Below are 11,920 nucleotides of genomic sequence, written 5' to 3' on the forward strand. Positions count from 1 at the left end.
GATTGTCTCGCGCTCAATTATGACTGCCAAAAGGAGTTCAACAAACGACGATGAAATCCATAAGACCAAAAAAAACCAGAAAGGAGATTTGGAGGGGAATTTTAACTTTTTTTTCTGGGATTTTCAAGAAAAGGAAAAGTCAGAGAAACTGTCAATTATTTAATTTAAGGAAACGACAACAAATGAAAAGCAGTGTGAATGAAGTAAAAGGAGCAGGTTCTGGATAATTATTCTGTCGCATTATTGAATTTTTTTTCAAAGAATTTCTTTTCGCCTACACTATTACGATTACACTCTTTCAGATACTTTTCACATTTTATTTACCTTCCTTCTGTTCCGCTCCGTAACATCTATGGACTTCAGTTTTTTGGTACAGATTTGTTTCATCGCATGGAAATAATCGCAAATATTTTCTCAGAATTCGGAATTTTTTAGTGTTCACTAAGCTTTGTTCAGAATAAGTGAGGAAATATCATCGCAAAAAAACGAGTGATTTTTCAAAGCTACCAGATGAGAATTGGCTGAAAAAGCAAATAAGTTTAAAACACAAAATGTGCATTAAGAAAGACAAGAGGAAAGGGGAAAAAAGAAGGAAGAAAAACCTAGAAATTTTTCTCTCACACTCAACAACCAATTTGCTTTGAACAGATATGCACTTTTGTTTTTTTTTATATTTTTTTCCGTTAGAAAGAGAGAGAGAGAGGCCTAAGAGAGAAGGGATGATCCATCAATTCATCATTAGTCAGATAAGAAAAATAAGGTCCCATGTTCGAGCACAAGTGTCACAGTTCGCTACGAACTAATCCATAAAGAGTACCATAAAGTCATGAAGAAAACATATTTTTTCACATGCGCCATTCCACGAATTCTGTTGAAAGGACAATGGAGAGCTTTACGACTGACATCAAAGTAGTTCACTGCTGCGATGTGGGCTACTACTATCCGTGAAATCGACGAAAATCCCAGCTAGGTATGTTTTTCCTCTTCTCGCTCACTCTCGCTATCTCGTTGAAGACGTGCTAAAAACATTCGAAGGAGAGCCTCAACGCAGAGATGAGTGATGAAGTAATGAAGCGCACAGCGACGGCGAGTGTGTACGCTCAGACGAAACATCCTTCACCGACGACGGCATTAGCACACACACGAAATATCATCAGACGGAGGCGCGTCGTGTGAAGCAGCAGGCGCTTTTTCATCAGAATTCGCATACACTTCAGTGAAGATCGCCGCTGAAAGGAAGTCGTTCGGGATCGACACAAACGAAAATGGGATTGAGGATGCGCAAAATGCGACGAGCTCCTGCATAAACAGGATTTGAAAAGCGTGAACTCCTCCCACAACTACGATTTTTCAATATTGAAAGAAGAAGAAGAAAGAAATCTTAACAAAGTGAAAGTGAATAATGTTAAGGAAACAAAAATCTTACTTTCTACAGCTTTTCTTTCATTCTTTTCTCTTTTTTCGATCTAATATCATTAGAATTATGGGTGTTTCCCAGTGCTCAAGACATTCGTAGGAAAGATCACGTACGAAAAACGTCATCCAGACCTCTGGAAGTGCAAGTGGTGGAAAATGCGAAAAGATGTAATCTTGGGAAAAGCTGTGCCATTAATTCATGATATGAATGGATTTTGAGAAAAATTTCTTCGATGTCAAATTCCTTTTAGAATGATGAAGGAGAGAGTTTGACACTTCAAAAAAATCCTAAGAATCCTTATTTTTCCGCTACAGATTGATTAGAATCCGATCTGACCCTGTTTTCTTCGTGGAATCGAAATGAGCAAAACATCGATTATTTAGTTGAGAATGCAAAAAAAGAAGCGATTTTGAAAGTCCCCATTGTTTATACTTTTGATGATTGCTCATCGCCTCATTGGTGAGTCGCACACTTTCCTACGATTATTTTCCAGAATTTTCTAATCTCTCGAAGTTTTTGAACTCAAGGGATATATTATCTCCGAATAATATTACACACAGCATGGATCAGGAAAAAGAGGACATGGCCCGTCCGAGATCTCTGAAAAAAAAACACGCATTCGTCAATGACTTGAAGAGACTTCTTTAAGCAGATGTACATCTTTCACTCTTCCTGGATCAAAACGATCTACAAGTGAGAGACTCGTTCTCTAGAGATGAAGTGGAGTTAGTGAGGGTCCCATCTCGATCACAACCACCAACTTCACTGCTTTGTTTCGAGCACGTCAGCGTACGCAGCTGCACCGAGCTACGAGTGGTTTTCACTCGACTACATTTACATGTATATATTATGTTATTATTACTACATAATACATTTACAATTATAATCCGTGATTCTAATAATTTAGTCAGATATGTGTGTTATCGTACGAGTTTAATCGTCATTTACCAAACTTTTCTGAATTTGTCTTCATTTTTCACAATGGTTCTGCTCACCCGATTTCTTCAATAAAGAAATGGTTGCTGAAGCTGTCCTGATTACACTTTCGCAAACCATTTCTTTCATTTTTTCCATTTTTTCTTTCTTTTTCTTTCTTTCTTTCGTATCTTTCATAAATCTAAAACTTTAAATCAAGGACTAAACGCGCATATTCACTCTGTTCCTCGTCAATAAAAAAATTACACCGACCGAAATTTTGATGGATGATGGCTTGTTACCATCGTAAGCGCACGCAATGTTAACGTACCCATAACTTTTTTTGCGCTATCAGCTGTCCGGTTCTGTGATTAACAGCCCAGACCTCTCACCTCCTCGGAATGATTTCTTGAAAGTCTACTAGTTACTTTTCCTTCCACATCTCAGAGATTTCTAGGAGGATCATTGGCAAAACGGTGCATGTGCCATCGTTTTATTCGTTCGAGTTAGTTTATGTTGATGGGACTTGATGGGACTTTAGTTTTAGCACTAAAAGAAAAAACAACACTAAAAAAACAATAAAGAAACACCAAAAAAAGGACTTCTCAGATATAGATATTTTTCGAAGAAAACAGATATCATCTCAAAGTTATGCTCTTATCCTGCAGTTATGCAGCATCTTTTAATTTCTATACTTACGGGATCGTTCCCTTTGATCCAAAAGTTATTTTCTCTTTTCGATCGATTTTCGTCGATCAGCTGCGGAAACAACTGACAGCTGTAGAAACATGAAGACCGTCAATGCTCACTGAGTGATTTATAGCTGGATGTAAGTTTTCTGTGATTAATAAAGAATTTTCTAAACTACGCCAGCTGTCAAGCATATTCATTTCAATTTCATTATCTCATTTCAAATATGGGTAAAATATCGTCACAAATTTTTTAACTGTCGCAAAAATTCAGCTTTTCAAGTGAAGAGCAATTTGGAATTGATTTATAATGGGATATTGATAATAATACAACACTAATAGTTTATCTACGCTGATGGGATCAAATCTGCAGCTCCTGAAGGATGCCCGTAGCCTCTTTTAGGGATCGTAACTCATCCACCATTTATAGAATAACAGAAATGAAGGAATTTTATAAGACGCAGAGCGCTGTCTCTCGATGATTCTGCTTCTGTGTGATCGGTCCGGGTTAAGGGCGAATTTTTGCGCACACATAGAGACTGTGGCCGCTGTGGCGGTTACGGACAACTTGTTGACATTCACGAAATACGTCTTGGTAGAAAAAAAAACTAGACGTAAATTAATTTAAAATTTAAATTCAAAATTTGATACGGTAATTAAAAGTTTGGAAACTCGGGTTTTCTATCCACAACTGAGACGGTGTTCGAATTGGAATTAAAGGAAGAAAAGTTACACTGGAATGGTAGGTTCTCGGCTACCGAAGTCCTGAAAAAATGTGGAATAAGAAGGAGAAGCAATTTACTGTTAGTTTTCCTGAAGTACAGCGCAGCATGGCCTCGTGTCTTCTTCTAAAACCCCTTTATGTGCACCAAAGTGGACTGCAAAGTTTTCTTGAGTAACGAAGAAGAATATTAAAAGGTATGAGTGTGTATTTATTTTGGTTTCCATATGTTCTTTTCTTATTTCTCGCAGGAAGCGACGAATACATTGGAGAGACGGCTAAACCACTACGTGTTCGAACAAAGAAGTGTCTGAATAAAGGAGACCTGCGTGACTCTACGGAATAAGGTGGAGCACGGCCTCGCAACAGAACTGATTTTGACGTTAAAATAAGCATACCGGGAAACTGGGTATCCGCGGAAACCTCCACGAATAGTGTGCTACTTTTTCGAGCAGAACCAGGATTGTAACTTGTCGATAGTCAAATTGAAGCACGAGTCAAGATTGCTAACAAACTTTATTACGGCTAACGTTTCGTTGTCTCGTCAGAGCCTGGAAACTCAGATCACTTTCGCACTTCAAGAAACGGGATTATCTTCAATCTTTATTCTGGCTAACATTTCGGCGTCGTCGTCTGCTTCAGAGCTTTGGTAGCCGTAAAGCCGTGACAAATCAGCTCTACAGTTCCAAGATTTAAAATTGGGACTTTCGGCACGAATAGACGGAATAATCCACGATTATGAGCACGACCACACTTAATCCTTCTTAATTAATTAATTAATTTATTTATTACTCAATTACCATGAAAAAGGCGCGAGAAAAGTTTTGTCGTGCAGTATTGTCGAACGACACACCCAATAACGTCTGCGAGACTAGACATACGCGCCGCTCCTGTGAGCGAGCGTACTCTGCTGATGTTGTCGCTTGCGCTCGCTAGCAGAAACGGAGTGTATACCTGCTCTCGCTACTAGGTAACTCGTAGGAGGATTCGGTACGGATGCTGTTTTTCTGAAAAATTGTTGGGGGGGGGGAGGAGGGGGCAAGGCGTGATCACGACTACACTGTTGAACTCCGCCCCCAACTTAATTATATTAATCGCCGGGCTGATATTATCCTCAGACGCGATTTTCCGCATCTTTGTTGAGGTGTATCGTCTTTGAACACCTTTTCACTCTCCAACAAGAGCTTGCAAAAAAACGATCCATTAGTCGCTATTTCATTTCCTGGGGTACATGACGTCTGTTCAAGCGCCCAGCAATATCGACAGTGTCCCCAGATCTATTTCTACTATAGCTTACTTCTTTACTAGCTCAGTTCAGACTTTTCGGTTTTCGCCAACGTTGCCGTCTCCACCTTCGACTCGTAAAGGCATCAAATAGTTGATTATCGGATGATGCGCTGTGGTTCCGCTCATCTTTCACTGAACGTCGTAAGAAACGGCGTCTTCCACCTTGTGTTTTTGAAGACGGTTTAAAGGCATCACTCCACGAATCTGGAGTTGTACGGATTTCCGGTGCAGTATTCGTATACGGGGTCGTAGATTATGGGAAGGAGGGTGATTCCGTTCATTTCTCCCTAATTGCCGTAGGAAACGGGCCGGAAGATACGGCTTCGAGCGTTTCGGCGCACTATTTTCTACAAGGAGTTCGATTGGAGCGCGCCAGCCCTGTCCGGCGCCACATCTTCCGAGCCGTTTTTTACGGCAACTGGGAACAACTGGGAACGGTCGTGGTTACGTTACAGACGTGTGAACTACATAGAGAGTAAACTGTTAAACGAGGTGAGCATGGACTAGGTCCCAGTGGGAAAACAGCCACTGCCATTTTTTCGGAGCATTCCATATGAATTTTCAGCGCCATCAAGGCTTCTTTAGTTGAACTGCTTTAAATCTGAAAAATTTCGGTAAAACCTCTTAGCTGCTTGCTTCGGTTTCATATGACGCACATAATTTTATTTTTATGGATGTACATATATAGTCCACAGGTGAACAAATACCACTACATATTTGTGTTTTTTTTCTTCAAAAGTGTTCGAAACACTACTTTCATGAGGATTATGTCGAAATTTGATTTTCAAAGGCAATGCATATTTATTTCTGCAAACTCTGCAGAAAAAATAACAATCCATTGCGCAGGTGTTTCTTCTCAAAGCGAATATTTATTTACTTGATAAATTTTTATTCGCTGAGGTATCCACTACCGCTGATTTTTTCTCTCAACGATGATCACGGAAGTGATTTTGCGGGAACCCGACAAACTAGGGCCGAGAAAAATTATTTAATTGAAAGCTATGAATTCAGTTGATGAAAAGTAGGTTTCTGTGAACAATGATGGAATCAGAGAGTCACGCGTAATTCACAGAAGATTCTAGCAAAAGATTTTTTGAAGCCATTCTCAGCCTGTTAGATCTCTTTCTTTTCAGAATCCTACTAGATTTTACACGATCCAGATATTGAAAAAGTGATCGGCGGATAGAGGGCTATGTAAATACTAGATTGTGTAGAAAATATTTGCACGAAAAATATGAGAATGAATTTCGAATTATTGAAAAAAAAAGAAAAATGAAAGAAGATAGACAAGCGTAATAAAGTTTCAGGAGAGCTCTAAAAGATCCATGAAGACTGTTCTAGACCGATTAAGGAATACTATTACAAGTTATTCAAAAGATTTTCAGTCGTTTGGTGAGGGAATGATTTACCAGTGGTTCTGTTGAGAGATCAAAAAATGTTTGTGAGTTTATGAGTAGTGGTCCATACGCAGGAGCTGTGTACGTCCCAGAAAAGAAGGTCGAGAAGTGGAATAACATTTACTCAGGTGGAGGAGAATGCTGGAAGCAACACAAATGACTCATCTCCGATGAATAAAATTTAAGCCATTTCGGTGGAAGCAAAACAAAACACACATCATATTCTGGAAGAAAACATAAAAATCAATGCTTTTGGACTGCAGCAAAAGCGAAAGAAAACTGGTTTTGTAGTGCTCGGAAAAGTTGAAACGTGAAAGCGGGGTCGGATTGATGGGGGTAATCCGAGCCGTGGCTGCGTTGCGCTCTCGCTTCCCGGGTCGGTCGCTCTCGTTCTGCCGCGCTTTACTTGAGGGCTCATCACGCAGATGAGCAAACATAGCAAACAAACGATTTCTTACATCGATTCGCAGATCTGCATAGCCTACGGGTACGAAATCTTTCAGGAAGTAACCGTATTCATTAAAGGCAGTATAACACCGATGTGCTGAGGATAATCGATCCATTAGTTGTTATTCCATTGTTTGCAAAAGCTGACATCTCTCCTGAGCTGCCCATCAATGTCGACTTTCCTCAGGTGCTTTTTATCAGCTCAGCTCAGAACTTCTCGTTTTTTTAGCTTGAACTCAACACTGCTCGTACCATGTCAATAAGGACGCTGTACCGATCTACTCAGCTTGTGACCGAAGAAGCGGAGACAGCTTTCTGAGGTCACTTTTTCTTGGGGTGCGAGATTTTGATCCGTTCCATGTGTTATGCTCCGGTACATTGCATCAACTTCCGACTTCCGACCACTGCATCGACCTTCATTGTGTCATACGCTAAGTAAAAGTAACTAAGCACCTTACTTGCAAAACATTCGAGCTTCTCCATCACTATAGACGGTGTTGATCACCATCTTTGGTAATCGAGGAACTTCATCGGCGGTGAACTACACCTTGAACCCTATCTCTTCATGAGAAGATTCCAGCACTCTCAACTTCTTCACTTCACTTCTCATTTTGTGGATGAATCGTCGTGAAAAAAGCGGTGTCTTTCACGCTGTTTTTTTACAACAGCTTCAGTTGCAACGCGCCACCCGTGCGCACGCGTCGCTTCCCGTGCGAGCTGTCGACGATTAATGAGGTCGTCTTCACACCAGCCTATTCGGATAAAACCTAAGAATATGTTGCTGAGAGGACCAGAACGTATACATGAAGCAGCGTCCTAACGTTCGTCGCGGGAACTCAAGCGGGTCCCACGCCGTTTTTTTTTACGACGATCAGGGAGAGATGAGCGAAAATACCCTGGATCCCACAATGTACAACCCCGTCTCCAGATTTTTCCGTGGATTCGTGGCACTCCCCCATTGAATTTAATTCTCTCTCGCATAGCGTATAAAAAGCTGCGAAAGCACATACTACAAATAGTCATGAAAAAACGCTGAAGAGATTTACCGTAACCTCAAACCGTGTATACACAACTGCAGCAGATCTTAGTTCTCGATGGTTTCCTAGCATTTGAAGAAACTGGTCATTCCAGAGATTATGCTTGCAATGATGGAGAATTTTAAGTTTTTTTTTGCATGAGTTCGAATGTAGGGTTTGGATGTTGGCGCGCTCTTGGTTGTGCGCGCGATGTGTTTAAATAAATAAATAAAAATGAGTAGTGACCTCTAGGATGAGGTGAACGGAAACTTCATTGACGTAGTTTTTATTTCTAAGCATACACATTGGTGACAGGTTTACTGAGGACGAAAAGAAGGAGGAAGAGAAGATTACCGCAGTTTTTTTTTTTCCTTCGCATTTGGGAGGAACGTACATAAATGTAACATTTGAAAAGCGGATATCCGTGGAAAAAGAGGACATTCCCACAAATGAACTGACGATTCTTTGGCGTCTAAGGAGATCAGGAGTTTAAACAATCCTATTGAATTATGTATGCGCCAGCTTAATTGGTAGAACTCTATAAAATTTTCGAATGAGAAAAAGGATTGGAATTCAAAATTTGACGGATTTCGTCGATTGGAATTCCCAACGAGAATACATGAAAAACATTTTCTTTGGCGGAAAACGTTACTTTTCCTTAGTCTTCAATGAGTAGCGCAAACGTGGTCGGGCAGTATTCCAGTGCCTTCGAATCCTTGAAGAAAATAATATTCCTACATAGATTCTTCACTTACATACCGTAATTATAACCCTATTAAATAATCACCCAACTATCAGTCGATTTTTTTGATTTTATTGGGGTTTCCATGAACCTTTTCACTGTGACTAAAAATATCTTGGTTACGAGGATACTATTATTTGACTTTTCTGAGCAAAGTTTGTCCTGGATTTAAAGCGTTGAACACATTTTTCCGCATTTTTATAAGCATTTTATTTTCTTTCTGCATCGTCTACGGAAATTTTGTCAAAGAATACAATTTAGAAGCTAACTCTTAGAGGCAGCATACCACTAATCTGGTGTGGCACGGATTTCAGGTGGAGTATCCGTATACGGGGTCGTAGATTATGGAGACCGGGCTGGTTTCGCTCATCTCTCCCTGAATCACTGCAAGCAAGCAGCCGCCTCCAGAATGCTGTTTTGTACGATGCCTTCTATTGCAGCGCGCCACCCTTGCGCGCGTAGCGTCACTTTCTGCCTATCGGGGCGGTCCGAATTGATTTTCGACGAATCGCAGGGCGGAGACGGCGCAAGGGGTGGAGCGTTGCAGTAGATGGCGTCGTACGAAACAGCATTCTGGAGGCGGCTTTTTGCAGTGATTCAGGGAGAGATGAGCGGAACTACCCCGTCTCCGTAATCTACGACCCCGTATACGGATACTCCACCTGAAATCCGCACCACCTCAGATTCGTGGTATGCTGCCTTTAACATTATACACTCACTATTGGATTTCTGGAAGTACATAGTGACTGAATTAGAGCTCTGTTTCATGGAAACTTGATTTGCCTCCTCTAAATCTCTGCAGAAAAAGACTAAGGGGTCCTTAATCGTTAGTACTATTAAAGGAAAGGGATTTTCGTGCAGTAATCCACTAATTCTTACGTGATAGGCGTAGCCGTGATGATATTTATGTACATGCTCTCAGAACTCAATCGAGTGCTCTTCTGTGTGCTTTAGCGTTATTCTCACGGACACTTGATTTCGCTGCGGGAAGAATGGCACTAGACGTCAGGGAGCTCCTATAGTCCAGATCAAACACCATAGTCATTATACTCAAACAGGAAGATAGTCCTTCTTAGAAGGAGCGTATCACGAAGCTTTGCGATGTCCGTGAATATAGCAAATAGAAGGGGCCGTAATTCGCAAGTAGAAGTGTAACTAATCTGGCTCAATTCTCCCTAATAATCCAGAAAAAGGGCCGTGGAAAAGTCATCTGTGATCACCATTACCCAGCGATGCAACTTATTTAATTATTTAATTATTCACAAACATGAACATGGTTCAAAGAAGAAAGAAGGAACATACTCTGTCTGAGTCAGAACATTGGAAAAAAAAATCGGAACCCAAATTTATTGTCAATGGGACCTGGCGCAGTCCTTTTCGTGAGGGATAACATGTCGTTCTCCTACTTCAGAAAGTAAAGAATCCTCCGGTAATTTATTCTATTTCCGGTAATCCAGAAAGCTCAGCATTGTACACTTTATCCACATATCAGGGTTCGGATGACCAATTCATCACTCCATGAATCTGGAGTGGTACGGATTTCCGGTGGAGTATTCGCATATGGGGACGTAGATTACGAGGAGGAGGGTGATTCCGTTCATTTCTTCCTAATTGCCGTAGAAAACGGCGCGGAAGACACGGCTTCGAATGTTAAAACGCGCACTATTTTCCACAAGGAGTTCGATTGGAGCGCGCCAGCCCTGTGCACGAGCCGCATCTTCCGGGCCGTTTTTTATGGCAATTAGGAAGAAATGGATGGATGGGATCACCTCTTTCTCCATAATCTACTACTCCATATACGAATACTCCACCTGAAATCCGTACTACCTCAAATTCGTGAGGTGATGCCTTTGCAGAAGGAGCACACTGAGACTCTGGGCGAATCTGACGCGGGAATTTAAGCAGGATTGTTGATTGACAAAACCAGCTAGAATATGTGGAACTCAGCAAAACAAGGCTATTTGGAAACATTTGAGAGAGGAGGTAATATGACGGGACAAACTAAAATCAGATGTATCCGCAAGATACCAGTATCCTTGTAAGTGAATCAGAGAGCGGAATACGCTTCGCGAGAAACGAAGGAAGAGTGGCCACGCAGTTAGTTCAAAAAGGTAACTACTACTGTAAAATTTAAACCCTTACTAGTTAACTTTAACTTAACTTTATATATATATATATATATATATAATTATGTGATAGAATGGGGGAAACTCTCCCAATGCCTCCAGTCCAGCTAATAAGCAGCAGAAGCTTCTGTGAGTCGCAAAACATACGCATTGTGGGCTACCTTCGTTTTATTACCCGTACTAAATTGTATTGTTGTGAGGACGAGATCACCAAGAGCTCTTTCGCACGTTTTTTTTCCTCTGGATTACCAAGAGAAAGAGTTGCGGTTCTATGACCGTTTGCTGCGAGGACCGGCGGGTGTAGGGCAGTCCGTAAGAGGTTCGGCTGTTACTGTACGGTGCATTGATGGTTCAAACTGTCCTAGTGCCGACCAAACTTCTCATCCCTCGGGGTCTATAAACTGATACCAGACCTGTCTCGGAGGATGAAAATGCTGTCTCGGTACGTAAGCCTGTAGGCGTTCATGAACCTCAAGTGATTCTGATATGAGACCGAACTCGTAGATCGATCCCTGTAGCGATTGATGAGCACCGTGCAGATTATCCTTCTATTCTTTTAATTTTTTTCAACTTTTAAAGGAACACATTAAAGGAACGTGGACACATTCATACGCGGGAATCACACCCTAACGCTACTAGGCCGTCACAGTAAACGTAATAAGAAGGGATCAGGAGAAAACAAGTAGGACAACTGCTACTGCTATCTTAAATTTTTACTTGTTATTTCGTTATTTTATTTTTATTTATTATTTAGAGGGCATATTTTTGAGCACTGAAGAATCCTAGGGTGGAACTCACTGTTACAAGGGCAGAAGTGAGCTCTACTGGGTTATCCAGGTGCTCCATCAGTTATGTGCGATTTTGCCAACCTTTTTTTCCGTAAAAAATACGACTCCTCTATGTCACGCATGTTTCTCGAAATTCTAAACTGCTCCCAACTTTTCGGACCAAGCTATAGGAAATCTGTGGTCATAGTCGTCCTATGCGTGCAACTGGTTATAACCGAATTGACCCGATAGGCACAGAGCTCGAAGATTATTTTCTGGAGGTAGTGCGGATCCACGAAAAAGTAGAATGCATTGATTAATCATAGAAGGCATGTGTACTTCGGAAATAGCTAATTGGACGTTGCTAATCATTCCATCCATCCGTGGAGCTGTGAC

Source organism: Necator americanus, chromosome V (genome assembly GCF_031761385.1).
Source record: "Necator americanus strain Aroian chromosome V, whole genome shotgun sequence".
Classification (NCBI taxonomy): Eukaryota; Metazoa; Nematoda; class Chromadorea; order Rhabditida; family Ancylostomatidae; genus Necator; species Necator americanus.